Here is a 21758-nt window from a genome sequence, read left to right on the forward strand (position 1 = left end):
TCTTATTGACACTTTTGACTTGGATGGTGCTTGTGGATAGGGGTGGTTTTCCTAGTTGACACTAAACTCCATAGGATAACAAATTATGTTGAACTCTTGTATCCAATAATGCGTTATATAGTACTCTCCCATAGAGGCTATTTAGTTCAATTGGATATCGTAGTGGTGGCTCAGATTCCAATGAATCATCATCAGTGTCTTCAAAAAATGCTTTTGTGATTCCTAGATTAGCATCTTGTTGGCGTCTAAGATGTTGTTGTCTTTCTCGAGCTTGCTTGGATATTTTTAAGCTCTTCCACTAGATAATTAAGCCATTCTACGGTAGATTTATTTTCATTTGTTCTAGCACGCACATTTGCTCAATATTGTTGCCTCCTTTATCTCTTATTCTTCTTGTCTAATTTTTTAATACGGCCGATCTCTAGTGAAGAGTCAATAGATGAATTGCCCGGGGGATTCACTCTATATACAAAACGGGATGCCACCTGCGAGCGGACAACTTTGATAAAACCCCTATATACGACTCATGCTAGGGAATATGAACCCCCTTTCTACGCTTATACGACAATCAATGAAGAAAACTATCATACCCCTATCTTACATATAAAATTTATGCCTCACATTATCTAACTGAGTAAAACTAGTCAAATAGTGTATAGCATAGTGACATGGAGGGATTCACTATTAGTAATGGGAGGATGTCACATGCGTGCATCCAAATTATAGAAACCCCCTTATATACAGTATCTAAAATTCTAACATAGTTCCCTATATACAGACAAGATATGGACGTTCTCGTAATGAGCCGTTTCCCCATATGGATTTTGTATGCAATGTAATGGCCCACTATTTTATGTATACTAGTAACATGACACATGCTTTGCAAAAATACATGTTGAATTGTAAATGATCAGAAGTGTAAATTGTAGTGTTTTCATTTGAGAAAACAAACCACCATGAAAAGTAAGAAATAAAATGAATACTAGATTAAAATAAACCAATTGATTCAATGTAATTTGTCAAAAAGCGAACAACATTTCCTTTGTAAACTGATACACATCTTAATCTCAAAACAAATGATGCTAGCTTCCTACTCAGTAGGCTTCCCACATGGGATATAAAGCACACACAAAATGGATTGTTCTCTATATAACAAATAATGGCAGGTCAAGAGCAAAGACATTATGCTGACGTAATCTAACAGTGTGACAAGCCATCATGCACGAAAACATTATGCAGCTTGGGTGTAAGAATCCATGATCATACCATCCACTTCACCATTGCATTATCATTGATTAGTTGAAAGCTTGTTTGTAACGTTTGCATACATGTGTTGTAGTCACCTTATATGAACAATAAGGTGGGAAAAAAGTTTTTGTACCTCTTTTACCAATGAGCTCGTCTGAACCCGCCCCGAGACTCAACTCTTGTCCTTCTTCTAATCTTTTGGTGTGCCTTGAAAATTACAAGTACTAAAAAGCTCATGCTTCTTACTGCTAGCAGTTATTATTTAACAAGAGATAAAGAAAGGCAAGGATACAAAAGAGAGAGAGAGAGAGAGAGAGAGACTTTGAGCGTGTGGGGAAAGGGATGGGCATCGATAATTGATGTAGACCCACCCCCTCCCTTTTTTGAAGTTTTCCACATGGCGAGTCTTACCATACACCGAGAGATATTTTTCGAGTGAACCAAAAATCGAGCGTATTCCACCAAAATAATAGTCATTATCTACCAAAATTTTTACTTTTTTTGTGGGCACCAATTACCCTAGTAGAAATTGCTCATTCATCTTTCTTCCAAAAACAATTAGAATTTTGGAACGATACATCAAGATGCTAGAGTTGATCACAATTATAATATGATCTACCCCTCCAAGAATATTTTGGACCCTATCTATTATTTTTGTGGCCTTATCAACTCTCTCTCTCTCTCTCTCTCTCTCTCTCTCTCTCTCTCTCTCTCTCTCTCTCTCTCTCTCTCTCTCTCTCTCTCTCTCTCTCTCTCTCTCTCTCTCTCTCTCTCTCTTGCATGTGCCTCCTAGAAAGGGGAATGTGTTGACAAGGGCGTGCACTACTACGGTGACAAAGTATAACTTTGTGTGCATCTCTTCCCAATTGCTCAAAGCTTGCTCCAATCATATATTGTGGCCAATAGATGATCAACATGGTGGTTCTGTGGTCTTTGAAGCAAAGCGTTCTCCACTCTTTAAATATTATATGGTCTAAACCAACTAGCTAAAAATCCCTCTCAATCTGCCATAGTGAATGTGTGAGCTAATGTTGGTGCCTTATCTCGCTATCATTTCAAAATGCTCCGCCACCAAATCATTATGGCTTTGGACTCTCTTATTCTTAAACTTTCATATGGCTTGTCACCGTCATCTCTATGCAACCTGTTGGCTTAGAGATGTATGTAGGGGGCATAGACTCCTAACCCCAAAACTTCAGAAAGTCTACCAACGTACTTAGCAGGAGCAACAATTTGTATCCACGGTTAGCTATCTTCAAACGGCTTCCATGTGCTCCCACCATCCTATCCCAAGAAAGTCTGGCACATCTCGCTTCTTCCACACAAGGCAGTGAGAGAGTTTTTTGAGCATGCCCATGTGTACAATGTGCATAGGTCAAGTGCCACCTCATGTTGTAGGTGTGATCTCATCTCTTTGCAGTCAAAGCTGCTCTTTTGAATCGAATCCTTCTTAGGAGACTTTATTTCTTGCTTAATTTCTCCCTTAACCAATTTGCAACAGAAATATTTTGAACAACTGTCAAAAACGTCAAGGATAAGTTTTTTTTGTAATTTGTAGTATCTTTAATTTGGAGTTGAAGGAGCCATAATCATGCCACAACCGGGGATGTGAAGTTTCAACAGGGGTTATTTTGACTGAGAGATGGATGATATGCCACTAACCACCAGTTGGGATGGATTCCATAGTGGAGCAACACGGAATCATTACGGCAATTATGAAGTCATTTAATTATTTAGTTCTGAAAGTTCTATCTTTGAAATAAGTTGGAGCACCTGTAGGATATGCATGGGTTGAAGATGATAGACTAGGGTGGTGAATTTGGTAAGTGCACTAAAGCAGCTCTCATTTGTCCATCGTGTGCATACAAAACTTCATGATTTTTTTTAATGTTGGGAGGCTTCAAGTATGGTTCGTCTCAAGTAGGTGCACTAATTAGGATGTGCTTCTGGAGCAGGTATGGAGAATCTCTTAATTTGATGTGTGCACTGTGGTGATGAAGCTCTGTTACATGTTCGTGCAATGAGGTCGCATTTTTGGGAGACTTGATTTTTTTAAAATCATCATTTAAAACAAACATGAGAGTTCTCAATTGAAGCACTCGGAAATTATGGGTACACTTTCTTTTCCTGATTGGTTTGCCGTTTGAGAAGCAGAGTCAGGCATCGGCGGACTGTTGAGCATCAGGCATTCAAAGACATAACTACTGGAGGTCTTCTGGATTTTGGCTCCCAAGATGATTTAACCACTTTGCAGAATTTGGCTCCAACTACACCTCAAAAGCAATCTGTTGCTGAGGGTACCACAAAATACTATAAAAGAAGAAGAGCAATTTTTGCTAACGGTGACCACACTTAATAATCACTAACAGTAGAGCTCTCTCTCTCTCTCTCTCTCTCTCTCTCTCTCTCTCTCTCTCTCTCTCTCTCTCTCTCTCTCTCTCTCTCTCTCTCTCTCTCTCTCTCTCTCTCTCTCTCTCTCTCTCTCTCTCTCTCTCTCTCTCTCTCTCTCTCTCTCTTCGTGTTGTGTGTTGAGCTTGCGCGGCGGAGATGCCAGTGAAGGCGTGATGCAGGCAAAAGACGCAAGAAGTGTTGAGACACGACAGGGGCACGGTAGTGTTGAGGTGGGACAGGGCAAGCGTGTGACGGGACAGAGCAGGGGGTGACGCAGGGAAACACAAGGTCGGGACAAGGCAGCGAGGGGGAGAGGCAGCGTGAGGGTCTGTAGAAGCTTCACGCAGGGTTGAAGCTCCCAAACACCACAAACAACACTAGTGATGCCTCCGGTTGCTTGTCCAGCCTCCACCCCTGCATGGAAACTTTCGCATGCACGCACACACACACCACCACCACCACCACGACCCGGACGTTCCTTTCTTGTGGATTTGAAACTTTGAATGGGAGCCAATGAGGGCCACCTGCAGGACTAGGGCAGCTCTCTCTCTCTCTCTCTCTCTCTCTCTCTCTCTCTCTCTCTCTCTCTCTCTCTCTCTCTCTCTCTCTCTCTCTCTCTCTCTCTCTCTCTCTCTCTCTCTCTCTCTCTCTCTCTCTCTCTCTCTCTCTCTCTCTCTCTCGTGCGCACACAGCAAGCGCATAGACTGCACTTATATAACAATTTTTAAAATGGTGACGACATTAAAGCCCCTGGTTTGCTGCTGGAACCATTCCGCGCCGGCTCGGAATGGTTCCAACACCAAACCAGGGAGGGGTAGGGTCATGTGCTTACGATTGTTTCTTTTCAAAAAATGTAAATTAGACCACGGAGCTATTGTAGTAGGCAGTATCACACACAAAAAAAGTGGTGGAGGTGATGGTTTGCAGTAGGAATCAGGCAAGTACATGCCCTTAGGCAAACGATTGTGAGGCGGCATAATGTTGAGGTGTTGAGGACGGATGACAGTACAACCCCCACTGCAATGTGATGGCGAGCAAAGCAAGGCCTTTTTATTTTCATGATTGTAGGGATTGGGGCATTAAATTGTAGCCACAGACGTTGGTGTGTAGCAAAAACAACTCTTCTCTTGTTTACGTGCTGCTACAAAGGCGAGAGACTCTAGAAGCTTTAAATTTTCATTATGTGATTTAGGACTAAAATATTCTTTAATCTTGGCCTTGATATCCTAGGAACTTGGTTGTTTTCAGCAGTGAGAGCACTCACAACATAGGAGCTTTTAAGGAATTGTCGCTTCATGACTTTACCTTGCCATCAAGCAGGCAAATGCACTTGAGACTTGGGCCTTTCCTATGCAGAAGAACTTGCATTTGACTCTAGGTCCGATCGCTTCTATTTAATGATCGTGAAAGGCTAGCTAGGCAAGAAATTGGCCTCACGAAAAGTGGTTCATGAAGCAAAATGAGCAGACCAAGCTTCCTTTTGGAGGTCCCTACAAGGAACCTCTTCAAGCTTTGTTTTATCCTTGAATTTGCAATAAGGAGGTCTTAGAGAATTAAGAGGCATCTTAAAATCCAATGATGCACAAGATGCCATGGAACTTAAGCGAGACAAGAACTTTTGGTAACTAGTAAACTAGAGCTTGCCACAACCCTTTTACTAGAGTCTTCTTGAAATACCTTACAACTTCGCTTTGTCTTGGACTCCTCCCTTAAAATATGTTCTAAGACCTCATGCATGCCAGCAGCTATGTTCACAAATCCAGAAGACAACAATCAGTTACCACAAGGTTAGGCAGATCTATGACATATATATATGTTAATAGCCTCTCAATCAATTTAACTGGCTTGTATAGGCACCTGCTAAATTTTTGGAAATGAACTCCATTTTACTTAGGTTTTTCATTTTTGTGACTTTAAGAGGCTTCTATAAAAATTTAATTCAATAGCTATTTAGATGTCTAAACAAAAAACCCTCTTAGAGAAATTCGCATGACACATAGTATGAGTTGATAAAAAATGTCAAGAAAATAAATCAAGGGTTGAAGTTTTCTTTGCTACATGGCCATCTCTAAAAACTAATTTAATAAAATGCATATAGTTTAACTGGATTGATTTAATGGTAGACCAATTTTCCAAATGAGTCTATCACACTTCTATGTTGCCTACATAAAGACTCTCATGTCTTAGACACATCCTAACAAGATGCTCAAAGAGTTTCATGAAGTTTTTATGTCATATGGAAAAGTTATGCTTAAAATACTAGAATCTAGGCATGAACCACTTTAAGGGCACCAGCCACTTTTGTGGCCCATTACAATACTAGTGTTAAAAACATGGATTAACTGTTAGGCAAGTTTGGTAAAAAGTAGTAGACAACTCATTCCTCAATACTCAGGTTGAGATGGTCATGAGGCAATTGGGTATGCTTGAGCTCATCATACGTTGGGTACATCATGCATTGAGCTCATCATGCATTGGACACATATTTCATCATTGCCACTGCATACATAATAGATGTAGATGCAGTGGGTGCATCCATGTCTTGTTGGCAAGGGGAAAGGGAGGGCAACTCAAGGATGTTGCGCTGTGAAGTTGAGAGGAGAGAGAGTGAGAGTGCGCTTACTTTAGGAACTTTTTTTTTCTTTCTTACAAAACTAGATTTGTTTCAAGCTTTAGGATGCTCTCATATAGCATTGTAGGCTTACGAGGTTGTGTGTTGACGTTGTTGCAAAATCTAGGTGTCAATTTTTTGGTGGGCTATTTTTGAGAGGAGGTATGCCACATGAAAATGAATTATATGTGTTTCAAGTATGAAGAGATTGTGTGTCTCTCGAGTATTCAATTTTCATAATGGTTCTAAAATATCTTTTTTATCAATTAAGTGTCAGGTTCGTGGTAGTGAAAGTAATATGCATGGCATAATTTTTTTCTTTCACCATTGTTGCTCTTGTATCAATCTGCTCGGATTTATCTTCGCTCGGTGATTAGAAACCCCCCACATGGCTATGGCTCTTAAATTTTAGGACTTTGTACTACACCTTTCAAGAGTCCTTCTTTCTTCTATAAACATGCTAAGTCTCGTTACTCGTCCAAGTCTCCGTGTATTGGCTTGGGTTCAAAGTGTTGCACATAATGCAGCTTCTTGCTAGGCTTACACAAACAAGAAATTGGCCAAGTGTAAAAGCACAATTTTGGTTGCTAATTTCTATCCGAACGCATTCAACGGGATAGCTTATGAGGACATACAAGATGTTCTCTACATCATCACGTATGCTAAAGGTTCATAGATACAACCAAGTGTCCACATATCCTACTCGCAAATGGTGCCCTTACAAAAGCATAAGAAGTCATTCATGAGCTTTCTATTTGCAATGTCGACTCTCAAAGAACCTTGATTGCAGGATATGCCCTACATGACTATTGCAAGAAGCTCTACGTCTTCTCTGTGCTTTGGCAAGGCTGCATCAACCTCACACACATGGGGGGGGGGGGGGGGGGGGGGGGGGGGGAGAGAGAGAGAGAGAGAGAGAGAGAGAGATATTCCACAGAGAGAGATCCTAAGGTAGAATGACAGATGAGTTAGAGAGAAATAGAGAGCACTAAATATAAGAGACCTCCAACAATAACTTGTGTGCTTATCAACACTTATTGCACTGATTAAAACCCTCTCAATCAATAAACCATTACACCCAAGACTAATTGCTACATCATGAAAGCTGATCGAAGGCGCTCCCATAATAGCAAAGCGAAAAAGGCATCAAATGTGCACAAGTTTCTAACACCCGCACCCGAAGCTTCAGTAAAACCTTATTGGAGCTACCCCACATAGAAGCATTGTTTTATTGGAGCTACCCCACATAGAAGCATTGTTCAAAATAAATCATCTCTCCAAACATACAAAATTCCTTTCCTTCAATTGGCTAGGGGAAATTTTAGAAAAGTTAGGTTTATTTTTGCACCTTCATAGCTAACGTGAACTTGGTCACCAACAAGTCTACCATTAAAAATTCATGACCATGGTGGAAAAATGGCGGGGTGAATTTAAGCAGCTGCATCTATATGGGCCACCATCAGCTTTGAAAACCAAGAGAAATCTGTTCATATTGATACGCACCATTTAGCCAATACTTGCGCTTCTTGTTTACATTGCCTCGAGGTGGTGATGTTGGGGAAGCAGGTAATAACATTCGCAGGCCCTCGAGACGCACCAAGGACAGAATGTGTCGGAGGGGAAGGCATTTGTGGACCCAATGCCACACTCTCCTCTTGAGAAGGGCTGAGCTCATGCTCCTCTAGGAAGTCTAGCTAGCAAAGCAAGAGTGCTCTTCATGAAGGCCAAATCCCAGTATGTTGCTTTCCTAGAGGAGAACCAAAAGTAAAACGAGTAAAGCTCAATAATTAAATCAACAAAAGGCAAACACAAGAAAATCTCAATAATCAAATCAACAAAAGACATCACAAATCTGTAGTATTTTAGAAGATAGTGCTTGCACAACTATGGAGACACAAATAATTACAGATAAATAAATGTTGATTCCATTGTTGTTGGGGTATAAAGCCCAATGTGGTCGCCCAAGTAAGTGGGCGGGCCGCCAGGTATGTACACATATTCTTTTGTAAAAACCTAATAAGAACTCACTATGCTCTACACATGATAGTAGAGCGAGTTCACCATATCGTCGTGCTCTTCTTCTCGCACTCTCTCTCGCGTCGCACTTCCGCTCATACTCCTTCAACTGGTATCAGAGCTCAGATCGAGGCTCGGGGCAGCATTTGCAGGTAGCCAGAGTCTTCTGCGCATGCCATTTTCGACTACGTGGTCTCGGCGACGGCGGGTGCAGATCCGACTCTGCAAATCTGGGGTTTTGGCCTATGAGTGCAGGTGTTGAGGATATCGGCACTCCCAGAGTGCTGATTTTTGGTTGTCTACACATCGAAGGACGGCTCACAGTTCTTGGAGGCGTGTCACATACGACACGCGCGCATCTACACACAAACTGTAGGCGACATCCACTACTTCATCAGGTAGCTTGTGTTTGCTGCTTGATATTCCAGATTTCATCTTGACATTGCAGGTACTTCCACATGGGATGTATTGTTAGAGATGATGTATGTCTGTTGAGGGTTTGCTGTGAGTCACGCAGCAAACAACCGTCGCAGCGGTTACAGCATATAGTGGGAAATTTGTGGATGTATGACTTTGTGGGAAGTCTATGTATTGTCAGATTTACTGCAGCCTTTGTTGAGGATCAGGTCTTGGAGCGTTCCCTCGAGGACCCTTAGATAGGTAGCTAGGATGTATTGACTGTGAGTTAGACAGTTGGGATTGCATCTTTGCTTTACTGCCATTGAGGCATTGCCGCAGTCCATGCTTACAGGACAGTGAGAGACAGTACAGGTTTACCCGCAGATTGCAGTGTTAGAGAGACAGTGTTTTTTGAGCTGTTTTTTGGTCTGGTTTTGAGTACACCATAGCCATTTCACAAAGGAGACTCTGTCAAAATTTCTGCAGAATCTGAAGCTTTCTTGGTTCATTTGACAGGTTGATATTGGTTCAGAGGTCAGTTTACAGGGAAAACTCTGCCGAATTTTTCCCAGGAAAGTAAACTACTGTGAAGCGTAGCTATGGCTGGATCATAGGACACTGCTCTTTACAATATCAAGAAGCTGGATGGAACCAATTTCCCATTGTGGAAGAAGCAAATTTGGCACGTGTTGGTACAAAAGAAGCAGATAAAACCTATAAAGCTCAAGGGGATAAAACCAAAAGATATGGACGAAGATGAATGGAGCGAAATGGATGAATTGGCACTTTCTACCATTATGCTGACTTTGGCAGAAAGCGTTTACTTCAATGTAGCAGACGAGATGTCGACTTCTCAAGCATGGTTAAAGCTAAGTGATCTTTATGAGAAGCAGAGTGCAGCTTCACAGGTATACTGGCTTAAGAAGCTTGTTGACTTGAAGATGAAAGAAGGGACACCTATGTCCAATCATCTGAATGAATTCAACACCATCTACAGTCAGTTGTCGGCTCAAGGTGTCAAGTTTGATGAACCTATTAGAGCTATGTTCCTGTTGATCACATTGCCGGAAAGTTGGGACACTTTTCGCACAGCTTTGAGTAATTCTGCACCTCCAGATGGTTTGACCATAGCAGGTGTAGAAGGACAACGGACAAAGGCAAAGGAACAGCCTTAGTTGTCAGGGGAAGGACCAAAGAAAAGTACAAAGGTGGAAAGAGGAATCAGTCTCGTAGCAAGTCCCACAGTGCTAAAGGCAAGAGTGACATAGAATGCTACCATTGTGGCAAGAAGGGTCACATGAAAAGAGACTGCAGAGAATGGAAAGCAGAAAAAGGCAAAGAGAAAGTTGAAGACCATGGTGAGAAGAACAAGTCCTCAGTGAAAATTCAAGAAATAAATGTGACAAACACTGTTGCAGAGGATGACAGTCTAGTGTCAGGAGACATCTACTTCTTGAAGAATACAATGGACTCAGCTCTTCTTACAGCATCTGATGGACATGCACTGAGTGACTAGATTATAGACTCAGGGGCATCACTTCATGTGTCTCCAAACAAGGAGTGGTTTACCTCTTATGTGACCACTAAATATCATGTTCGGCTAGGCAATGGGCAGACATGTGAGATCTTAGGTGTTGGAGATGTTCAATTGAAGTTTCAGAATGGCTCTTCTTTCACGCTGAAAAATGTGAGACATGTTTCCGCAATTACAAAGAGCTTGATCAGCACAGGTTTACTTGATGATGCTGGCTACGTCACCACTTTTGGACAGAACATGTGGAAGATATCCAAGGGTTCTATGACAGTAGCACATGGAGTAAAGTCTGGAGGACTTTACATGATTTATGTATCAAATGTCTCTAAAAATGTAATCAATGTAACCGAGCAGCCAAACGTTTCTTTGTGGCATAGCCGGTTAGAACATATGTCCAAGAAGGGAATGGAAATCTTGTCTCGTTTTGGTTATTTTCCTCGCTTTTCATTTAATGATTTTGAATTATGTGAACATTGTCTGTATGGTAAGCAAACACAGTAGCCACATAAGCATAGAAGCTGTAGAAGAGATACACAGTTGGCACTTGTTCATAGTGATTTGTGTGGACCTATGCCTAACCTATCTCTAGGGGGAGCTTCTTACTTTATGACATTTATAGATGATTACTCGAGGAAAGTATGGGTTTACTTTCTCAAGCACAAGGATGAAGCGTTTACTGTTTTCAAAACGTTTGTGACACTTGTGGAGAATCAAAGTGGCAAGAAGCTTAAATGCTTACGCACTGACAATGGTGGAGAGTATGTTTCAAAGGCCTTTCAGGACTTTTGTAAGTCAAAAGGTATAAAACATGAACTTACTGCTCCTTACAATCCTCCTCAAAATGGTGTTGCTGAGAGGATGAATAGGACCATACCAGAGAAGGTCAGAAGTATGTTGTCTAATGCACAGCTGCCAAATGGGTTTTGGGCTGAAGCTGTATCAACATCTGTTCATCTTATAAATAGATCTCCTAGCAAGGTTTTGCAGAAGGATTCAGTGCCAGAGATGGTATGGTCAGGCAAAATGCCCTCATACAAGCATCTCAGAGTCATTGGTTGTGAGGCATATACTCATGTTCCAAAGGAATTTAGGAACAAACTTGAGCCAAAGAGTAGAAAGTGCATCTTTCTAGGCTATGGTAATTTTGGTGAGATGGGGTATAGACTATGGGATCCCGAATCCAAAAAGGTTATCCGTAGCAATGATGTTCACTTTAATGAATCCAAATATCATTCTAAACCAGAGAGGGTTGAGGAGATTAGAAGAGTTGTCTTCCAAGAAGTTGGACCTGCACGTGCAAGACAAAATGTCAGGGCTCAAGAGGATCAAGGACAGGATAGATTGGAACCACACGTTGTGGTTGAGCCTGAGCCACCTATTTTGCGTATATCTGGACGTATCACGCAACCTCCTGATCGGTTTGTTCCATCTATGAACTATGTCATGCTGACTGATTGCAATGAGCCTTCATGTTACAAGGAAGCAGTGCAAATGAAGGACTCCGGGAATTGGCAATTGGCCATGCAGACAGAGATGACAGCTCTGCATAAAAACCAGACATGGAAGCTAGTTAAATTACCACAGGACAAAAAGGCTCTACCTTGTAAATGGGTTTACAGGTATAAGATCACCGCTCATGATAGTCAGCTAAACTACAAAGCAAGGCTTGTTGCCAAGGGCTTTAAGCAAGAACAAGGCATTGACTTTGATGAAGTCTTCTCTCCGGTGGTCAAGATGACTACATTGAGATGCTTTCTTGCATTGGCTGCGATATTAGATTTGGTGTTGCACCAAATGGATGTCAAGACAACGTTCTTGCATGGTGATTTAGATGTGGAAATTTAGATGCAGCAGCCAGAAGGGTTTGTTGAGAAAGGCAAGGAAGATTTGGTATGCCAGTTGTTAAAGAGTCTTTATGGCTTAAAACAATCACCGAGGACATGGTACCATAAGTTCCACAAGTTTATGCTTTCTCAAAGCTACAAACGTAGTGAGTTCGATCATTGTCTATATACAAATAAGGCTAAGGATGGCAGTTGGCTGATCCTTATTTTGTATGTGAATGACATGTTGATTACTGGCAAGCACTTGGAAGAAATTTCAGCTTTGAAGTCAAAGATGGCAAAATCGTTTGACATGAAAGACATGGGTGAGGCAAGTCATATACTTGGTATGCGCATTGAGAGAGACAGATCAAAGAAGTTGATTTGGTTATCTCAAACAGAGTATATTAACAAGGTTTTGCAACGTTTCAATATGGAGAAGGGAAAGGCATTAAATGTGTTCCACTGCCACCATATGTGAAACTTAGCAAACAAGATTGTCCTGTGTCTGAGGAAGAACAGGCTGAAATGGATAAGATTCCATATGCGTCTGCAGTGGGTAGTTTGATGTATGCAATGATTGCTACTCGCCCAGACATTGCATTTGCAGTGGGAGTAGTAAGTCGATACATATCAAACCCAGGCAAAAAACATTGGGAGGCAATGAAAGGAATATTGAGATACCTGAAAACTACAAAGAGTATGCGTATATGCTATGGGAGTCAGGAGCTAAGTGTGAAGGGTTTTACAGACTCAGATTATGCAGGTGACTTAGACAACCGAAGGTCTACGTCAAGGTATGTCTTTACATTGGCTTGTGGAGCAGTATCATGGCGTTCTAGATTACAAGATTGTGTTACTCAGTCTACTACAGAGGCTGAATATGTTGCAGCATCAGAGGCATGCAAAGAATCAATTTGGCTTAATCGACTAGTAACAGATTTGGGAATCAAAGAAGAGATGCCTATGCTATATTGTGATAGTCAGAGTGCTATAAAATTGGCTCGCAATCCAGTTTATCACTCAAAGACAAAGCATGTGGATGTGAAGTATCATAGCATGTGGATGTGAAGTATCATCAGGGAAATGCTCGAGGATAAGCAAATTCAGCTTGTCAAAGTTCACACCATAGAAAATCCTGTTGATCTACTTACAAAAGGACTTCCCTCAGAGAGCTTTGCGCATTTTCGCAAGCAGTTAGGTGTAGGGTAGTACATCACTTCTCTACATCTCTTGTATATTAGCTTGTATAGTAGCTTCTCTCACACTTAAAGTACCACATTGGACTTTAAGTGGGAGGTTGTTGCGGTATAAAGCCCAATGTGGTCGCCCAGGTAAGTGGGTGGGCTGCCAGGTATGTACACAAATTCTTTTGTAAAAACCTAATAAGAACTCACTATGCTCTACACATGATAGTAGAGCGAGTTCACGATATCGTCGTTCTCTTCTTCTTGCTTTTTCTCTCGCGTCGCACTTCCGCTTGTACTCCTTCAATTGCTAGGAACATCCTAAAGCAAACTTGTTGTTCCTTCTGTGACATGTGAAATACATTTACTGGCAGCTTGCTATCGACTCAATGACTTTAATGGACTTCAAGCAGCAATGCAGTGCTACCTTGGAAAGCGATAAAGTTCGGCCGCTATCACATCATCTACACCAACCAGATCAGCGTTGAGTAGCTCATCAAGCCTCCATCCAAAGGCATCAGAGTTGAGATAATCAGAGATGCTTCCATCCTCAACCGAAGAGGAGGCATCCACATCCATCATCACACTATCATTGTGATTGTTTTTGTCATTATTGTTGTCTGCTACTACTGTTGTTTGGATTCTTGTTGTTGGCCTCTGATTCCTATAGAAGGGATGAGCGTATAGAACTCAAGAGATAACATCTTACTTCTCACTATTTGAGGTGAGGGTGGGAGCTTGTTCACAGGTCCCTTTCTACCCATGCCACCATTATCTTTCCTGCAACTCTCTACAGTCGAAACAAAATCGTGGGCAGCAAAATTCTTCAAGGCAAATTTGTTCTCCTTGAGGGAGCTAGTATACGTAGCTGGCATATGCTGAGTGCTTAGCTTCTCTTGGGCCGGGGGCAGGGTACCCATAGGGCTCATGCCAACTATAATGGCTACCAAGAGGAGTCTTCTATGCTTGGTTGTGAGGGCATTGGAAGAATGCGCCAATAAATCGCAATCTCTATAGAGAAGAGCTCGGTCCTCGATGTGAAGAAAAAGGACAGCTTTATCTTGAGAGCCAAGCAGATGAGCAGAGGTTACAAAACACTCTAAATCACATGGTCAGAACAGTAATGAATCCAGATGCATGACATACACAAACAAACCTAGCAAATGTCGTAGATAGCTAGTTCTGAGGTGTCGAGAATGAGGGTAACCGTATGATGCTCGATGGCTGGCTTGCTAGTAGCATGCACCTGCGTCTCGCATGCCAAACACAGCTCTGCCTCATCAGCATAGCAAACTATCTAGGTCACTGCTCTTTCATATACATCACATAAAAGCTTCATATCCTTCCTTGACTACGACAGTGCCTTCATGGGTATGTTGTAAGCCAAAGAAAAGAGCAGAACCAGGAAAGGAGATGGTTCATTTTTACTCTTCAGGAAGCACACAGCTCTAACCAATTTAAAACCCACTAGTATGGGATTCCCCACGCATATTCTCTCCTCTGCTCTCTCTGTAGAAATCCATGTCGACAGCTTGCAGTCCAAGGGTATCATGCCTCTGCCTCCACCTCCTTCCGCCTCTGCCTGGATGCACCTGCCTTGTATGCCAGACAGAGTGGGCGACTACTGTTGAAGTCTCTCTCTCTCTCTCTCTCTCTCTCTCTCTCTCTCTCTCTCTCTCTCTCTCTCTCTCTCTCTCTCTCTCTCTCTCTCTCTCTCTCTCTCTCTCTCTCTCTCTCTCTCTCTCTCTCTCTCTCTCTCTCTCTCTCTCTCTCTCTCTCTCTCTCTCGCCTTTCCACAGTCCCCCCCCTGGGCAAGGGGCAGCCCTGTGGGGGGGGGTTAGCTTTGAGCTTTGCCTCGCTTTGCTCCAAGCCGATTCACATCCCTTATCCAAGCATATTCAACTTGCCGACCTGTAGCGAACACTTTCAACCTGCCGACCTGCACTTCAATCCTGCGACATCTGCATTTGCAGCCCTGCCCCCAAGCCGATTCAACACCTGCCTTCAACTCCACGGAAACCTGCTACAGGCCGATTCAACACCTGCAGCTTCAACTCCACGGCAACCTGCATTTGCAGCCCTGCCCCCAAGCCATTTCAACTCGCATCTCCAAACCTAAACTGCCGATCTGCATCTCAAGAAGGGCGCCATTTGCAACATTGAGCTTGCAACAATTTTCAACTTTGGCCGATTCAACCCTGCACTGCTGGTTTTCGATGTGCTCGTTTCACAGAGAGCATTTGAGCATTTTTAAAGCATTGATTTTTTACTTCAAGATCTAGTTCCAGCGCATGAGCATCTGAGCATGCTTTTGGGGCCTGGTTCGGCCCTGATTCTGGTTTTTTCTGGATCGGCTTGCCGACCCGTGCCTCAAACTCAAGCTCTAATCCCTGCGTGTGAGCATTTGAGCATTTGGAGAGAATGTTCTCACCAAAGCCATCTTCAGTAAGTGAGAGGATGGCGACCAACAGCACAAAAGCATCGGGGAGAGACCGGGCTAGCTTTGCCGCTGTCTTGGCAGCCCCGAGCAAAACAGATCGCATCGGACAATTGCAAGCTGCTCTCGACATGATCATGGAAGAAAACCGCGACCTCAAAGCTCGCCTTAGCACGCTTGAGGCACGCTTTGACTCCATGGTCGGCCTCACAACAGACAAAGTGAAGGAAGTCGAAGAAAAAGTCACTCAAGCGCACACGTTTGCACTTGCCAAAGTGGAAACTTGTGTGAAGACAGAACTGCGGGAACATCAACTTCAAGAAGAGAATGCCCTCAAGCTTCGCATTGGAGGACTGCCCCAAGCATGGGACGAGTGCAAACAAGATTTCTGCAAATTAATCGACCTCCTCAACGAAACTCTTAAACCGGTCCATGTCGACTACGATGCGGTAGAATGTATCATCAACAAATTCAACACCAAGCGCACACCTAGTGGACATGCCATTCTTGAGTTCAAAGACAAAGAGGAACGGCTCCGACTACTCCAGCAATCGCGTCTCCTTAGAGACACCGAATTTTGGATCGCCGAAGAACTCACCCCGACACAAATCAAGCACAAAGGCGAAGAGCTGAAAAAAGTGCGTGAAGCACGAGCCAAAGGCAAGTGGGCAGTATACCGCAGAGAGAAGGCCATCATCCAGGAGTTTCGAACTCCTAAACCGGCCCCTGCTCCTGCCCCACAGGACCCCCCTTAAACTTTGCTTTTTCTTTTTCTGGACCCTCAGTCCTTAACTGATATGTATCCATTGCCCTCACTTAGAAGAAGTGGTTGTAATGTTTGTTTTTGGTCCCATGGGTCATATCTGACCTCCGTGGACGATAATTCAATCTATCTATCTATCTCTCTCTCTCTAACACACACACACACGTGCGTGCGTGCACACGCACACGTTCATGCTCATCAGCCTTTCTCAGATCTACAGTTCTTTGCCTGGTTAGTGTAGCTCGATGGACCCGTCTTCTTGGTGCCTCACCCAAGAGCTTCTTGTAGATGACGGTGATGACTTTGTTCAGCAACGAGCCGAGAGTTACCTTGATGCCTTCGCTCATTTCTCTGGTGCTACCCCCCTACCTCTGCTTTTCCCTCTGCCGCCTTCAACCCTGTGCATTCACCTGCAGCATCGCAGTCAAAGAGACAACAGCTGCTCGCAACTTTCCCTCCATGCATGCGTCTCTACTAAGCGTTCCTTCCCCCTTCTTCCTTCCCCCAAACCAAAACACTCCGTGCAGGAGACATGGCACACTGCTGAGAGAGAGAGAGAGAGAGAGAGAGAGAGAGAGGCTTTGCACTCCGTGCTTGTGCGACAGAGAGGTAGCTCCATTGTTGCACTCACCTGCACGACACATCACATTTTATTGGCTACACTGTAGATGCGTCGCCCACCGCCTTCAGAAGAGGTGGAGATTTTTCGAGGTCGCCTCTTCCTTCTAGAGAGAGAGAGAGAGAGAGAGAGAGAGAGAGAGAGAGAGAAACTTTCGAGGTCCTTTCAAACTCCAATCACTCCAGACTCCATAGAGGATTCCACCAATTTTTTAAAATCATCCACGCATTTAGGCAGGAGAGGTCCAAACCATGATTCAAAAGATACTAAATATATTACTTGTCATGATTCAATTTTGTTTGTCTAATGAGTGTTCTATCTGCCCCAACCAATTAAAAAATATTGCATTTAAAAATATATATTGCTCTTTTTCATTAGCAAAAAAGAAACAAGTCACTATGGCCTTAGCCCTTTGGGCAGCAGGCCAAAAATCTCAAAAACAATTTATCTTATTTTTAGCCAGCCAAAAAGAGAACCCATCTCTATAAAAAATCCAAGTTAGGAAAACTAATTTTCTAGCTTGAGAAAATATTTCTCCACATGGCAACATAATTTCCAAGTAAAAAACCATTCTTTTTTTATTAAAATTTTATTTTCATAACTTAATTACATGGGGAAAAATCCATCACATTTTCAAACATGGGTGTATTTTACTAGTAGCTTTCCTAAATGGAAAAGAAAATTTGGAGTTTTTTTCCCCCCTTGAACGTGGTAAATTATATGAAAAAAAATACCCTTTTTTCATTTGGGAATGTATCGTGAAGTTCTTGTGATGTGTGCGTCAACTCCTTCATAAACGAGAGCGTAGACAATCTGTGAAAATCCAAATGTAGAAGTTATCCAAATGTAGAGGTCGTCTTTGCAGGTATGTGGAGATGGGGGAGGATGCATCCTGGGGTGAAGCTTTTGGGAAACCCTAAGGATGCAAGTGCATCAGTCCTTGATGAGGGAGAGAGCGAGTTTATCTCCGTCAAGGGAAAGACGCAAAATGGGTGTGTGGCAAAGTTGAATACTGAAGCTCACAAGAGGGGCAACCCATAGAGATTAGAAAGCAAGAAATGGATACCTTTTGAAACAAAGGCGAGAGTTTAAGAGTGGGATGCATCGGCGGCAATGGCTAACCTCGGCAATCACACATGGCACGTGTGCACATTTGGACAATGGGAAGGGGTCCCATACAATCCCACCTATAAGGGATCCATGGTCCACTTTACAAGGTGCAATAAGGCAATTCTCTGTGGTCAAATTGGGTGTGTAAACTATCATGGCTATTTTTGTGGCTATTGTTGTCAGGACACGGGTCCTACGGGCAGGGCCCTACCCTAAAGGGGGGTCACGGACCCCGGCCACGGGCCAGCTAGTAGTGTGGACAGGGGATCCTAGGGCTAAGAGCCTATAAGTATGGGTGGTTGGGTGGAGGATCCAGGTCTCTAGCTCCTAGGGTTCTTACATTGGTATCAGAGCCCAGAGGAGGAGGAGGCATGGAGGAGGGAAAGAAGCATGGCTCTCGTTCCCTCTCGTTCTCACTCTCTCTCTCGGTCTCTCATGCAAGGCATCCTTCTCGATCTCTCTCGCAGCCATGGCAGTGTCGCGAGAAGCCATGCAAGGGAGGGTAAGGTCGTGCATCAAGTGGCATGGAGGAAGAGGCATCAAGGCCCGACAGCAAGCTTGTCCATGGGAAGCGGCTCCTGCAGAGCCGAACACAGTCGACGACACCCTTGCACTCACCCGAGGTCAAGTTTTGGCCTGCGTGGAATTGGGTGTTTTCAAGCTTGATAGATGCGCGACAAATAGAAGACCAAAACGCGTTTCAGTAGCAAGGCAAGCTGAGGCTTGTGGCGCGTTATCTCTCTCCTGTTCTCTTCTGCTACGCGGCCGCCATCGTTGGAGGCCAGGGGTTGCATTATTTTATTTTTTTTCTTCTTTTCATTTCCGATTATGGGCGCCCAAGGGCCGCCCACAAGCAGGTTGTCCGTCCCACAAGGAGCCCACGGATGGAACCCGAGGATGGACCTCTACCATCATGTTCTGGGTGCAGCTCCACAACCTTGGAGGTCCGGGATGAGCAGTGGCAAACCAGATTTATGATCATGTACAAAAAATTCCAATTTAATGACGAGATTCGAGCGCTCGAAATATCTGTCGGCGAGGACTACAAGGTGAATCCAAGGCCTGCCCATTGGACCGTCCCTAGTTTGTCAGGCTGCATGCAAGCCTCGAAGGGAGGCAAAGACGGCTTTTCCAAGGTATGCATGCTCATGCACGGTTTTGGCAAGGCCATAACGTTAACGGCTTGGACACGACAATCTGCATTAGAAGCATGGCTTCTCCCTATGAGGGGCATCTGACAAAGTAACTTGATGGAACATGCTCATCAGGCAAGGCCTGTTGTTCGACTTGGCAAAGGGGCAAAGCTCCTAGGCAAAGACGATATTGTTGAACAAGTGGCGGATATGTTTGCCGCGTACACGGACAAACGCCATGCTCATCAGGTTGGTCTTTTTGTACTTCCAAGGATTTTCTTAATCTCTATGTGATGCTATTTTGCAGACGTATACATATCGAATTTCCAAGCTTCATCTTTGATGCAACGGCAAGGCCGATGGCTAATTCAGCTCATGCGTGAAAAGTTGTTTTGCATGGTTGGATCGCTGACCGGCATGGCCAATTTCAAGGCGACTGGCAAGAGCCCTGAGTTTGGGCTTGCAGAGAAGCAAGGCTTCTCTACCTATACAAAGTTTAACCACACTTTGTGGTGATGCAAACACTAATGCTAGGAGTGGTGATTGTCATGCACAATAGCAATCAAACCTGGCAGGTCGACTCTTTATGCTATGTCATCAATTGCTAATAGCATTTCTTGGCAATGAGGCCAGACATACTTATATGAAGCATGGCCTCTCGTGAGTACCTTAATGGAGCACGCTCGTTACAAGTTACTTTTTGCTTCAAAGGCAGGGTCAAGGGCCGGTTTTTCAATATCTCAAGGTGACACGCATAGCCTATTACTGGATTTGTGGAGGGCAACAAGTTGCTCGGCATGGCCGACTCCTTGTCATTGTTTATACAAGCCAACATAGGATGCTTGCCACACAATACTAAGTTAGTTTCACTTGAACTTGCTCGACAAGGTCGATTATTTTTGTCATGCTATTGGCAGCCACATCAGTTGGCTACCGATTTAGGTGAAGCAAGGCTTCTATTTATGCATCTTGCATAGTGACTCACCACGTTTGGCATATGCTATGAGCATAAAAACTTGGGAAGGCTTTAGCAAACTGTTTACAGATTATTTCATTTCATATACGACGGATATATATGATACAAGAGGGCGTATATCCATATGCGACAAGTTTCTCTCGCACGGCAGATTTGGCTATGAGCCATCTTTACGCGAGCTTTCCCTTTGGACTCTCATGACAATGGTTGTAGCAACAACTACCAGGTTAGCCAAGTTTAAGTTTTTCTTGTTTTTTCCATGTTTACACTTTGCTTGACAATGACTGTCATTGTGCAACGCAAAGTGCTTTGGCAATTTTACATGAAGCAAGGCTTCTCCCTTGTGCCAAGGTACTCTCCAATGACTTGGCATCAAGGGCAGTGGCACACACGTTTGAAGAACTGGCAAAATAGGGAATATCACCTTACACAATCCCTACCAGTTTAGAAGTGCAAGGCACTTATGGTTTTGTCCCTCGCGTTTGAGGCCATCACTTTTGCCACGGGCTTAAAATTTTGCATGCACGGCATGCTAGCTAAGTGGATTCAATTCTACCGCCTCATGAAACACGCTTTCGCTATAACACCAGATCCTTTGTCAAGGACAAGCTAAGTTCTGGATTGTTTACCATGATTTTTGGGTCGTCACAACCACATACACGGTAAGTGGGTCAGTTTGTGACTTGGTTGTGTTTTCCTGTTACCTCTCTAGATGAGAGAGTCATAGAAGAAAATCATTGCATGCACGTTAAGCATAAGATGCACACGAGCATGGCAATCAACTACCCACGTCATAGTCGTTCCAGGAAAGTTCCTCATCCCAGCATGCTCTTCTTTTCTCTCTTTCTCTCTCTTTAAGGGAATAATGAAAATCTTCTAAGAAGCTTTTGATACATGTTTTTCTCGTGAGTTAGCCTGAGCCAAGGTGCTCTAACTCTCAGCTAGCACATGGCTAAGATGCTACTCAAATTAGTCTTCATCAGTCCATCCATTGAACACAACTTTGCATAAGGGCTATGAGCCACACAGGCTAAGAGCCATTTTTCGGCCAAGGGTAAGACCCAACTATTGGCATTCTTCGGGTGATTGTTTTCACGATTAAACAGATCTACCCAAGGAAGTACACATCAATGTTAATGGGCAAGCAAGAGTCTTGTCATTACGGATGATTAAGGTGTCATTTTTGCACTACACGTTTTCAGTGCGACACTCAAGTTGAGTTTTTGATAATCTTCAACTCACATCCGCTGATCTCTACAAGGAAGTATGGATGCAGCAATCAGTTGCGACAGCATGGCTATCCACCAGAGCTAGGCAGTTCACTTGTGTGGATTCCCTGCTCTCTCTATAGCACTACAGAGTGTCTACGGACATATTGTTTGGGGTATGACCCGGAGGGTAGTTAAACTTTCAAGGAAAGAATTCCGCAATCTACCACACGGTAGCGGACGAATTCAACTTTTTGAGTTGATTCCAATCATTATGTACACGGTTAACTATGTTGGTTACCG

General features: G+C 43.4%; 1 pseudogene; it reads right to left on the reverse strand.

The window, feature by feature from the left end:
• Positions 1–7709: 7709 nt before the first annotated feature.
• Positions 7710–14548, reverse strand: LOC147427865 (uncharacterized; annotated as a pseudogene).
• Positions 14549–21758: the final 7210 nt, after the last annotated feature.

This window comes from Adiantum capillus-veneris, chromosome 23 (genome assembly GCF_014529385.1).
Source record: "Adiantum capillus-veneris isolate H3 chromosome 23, ASM1452938v2, whole genome shotgun sequence".
In the NCBI taxonomy this organism is placed as follows: domain Eukaryota; kingdom Viridiplantae; phylum Streptophyta; class Polypodiopsida; order Polypodiales; family Pteridaceae; genus Adiantum; species Adiantum capillus-veneris.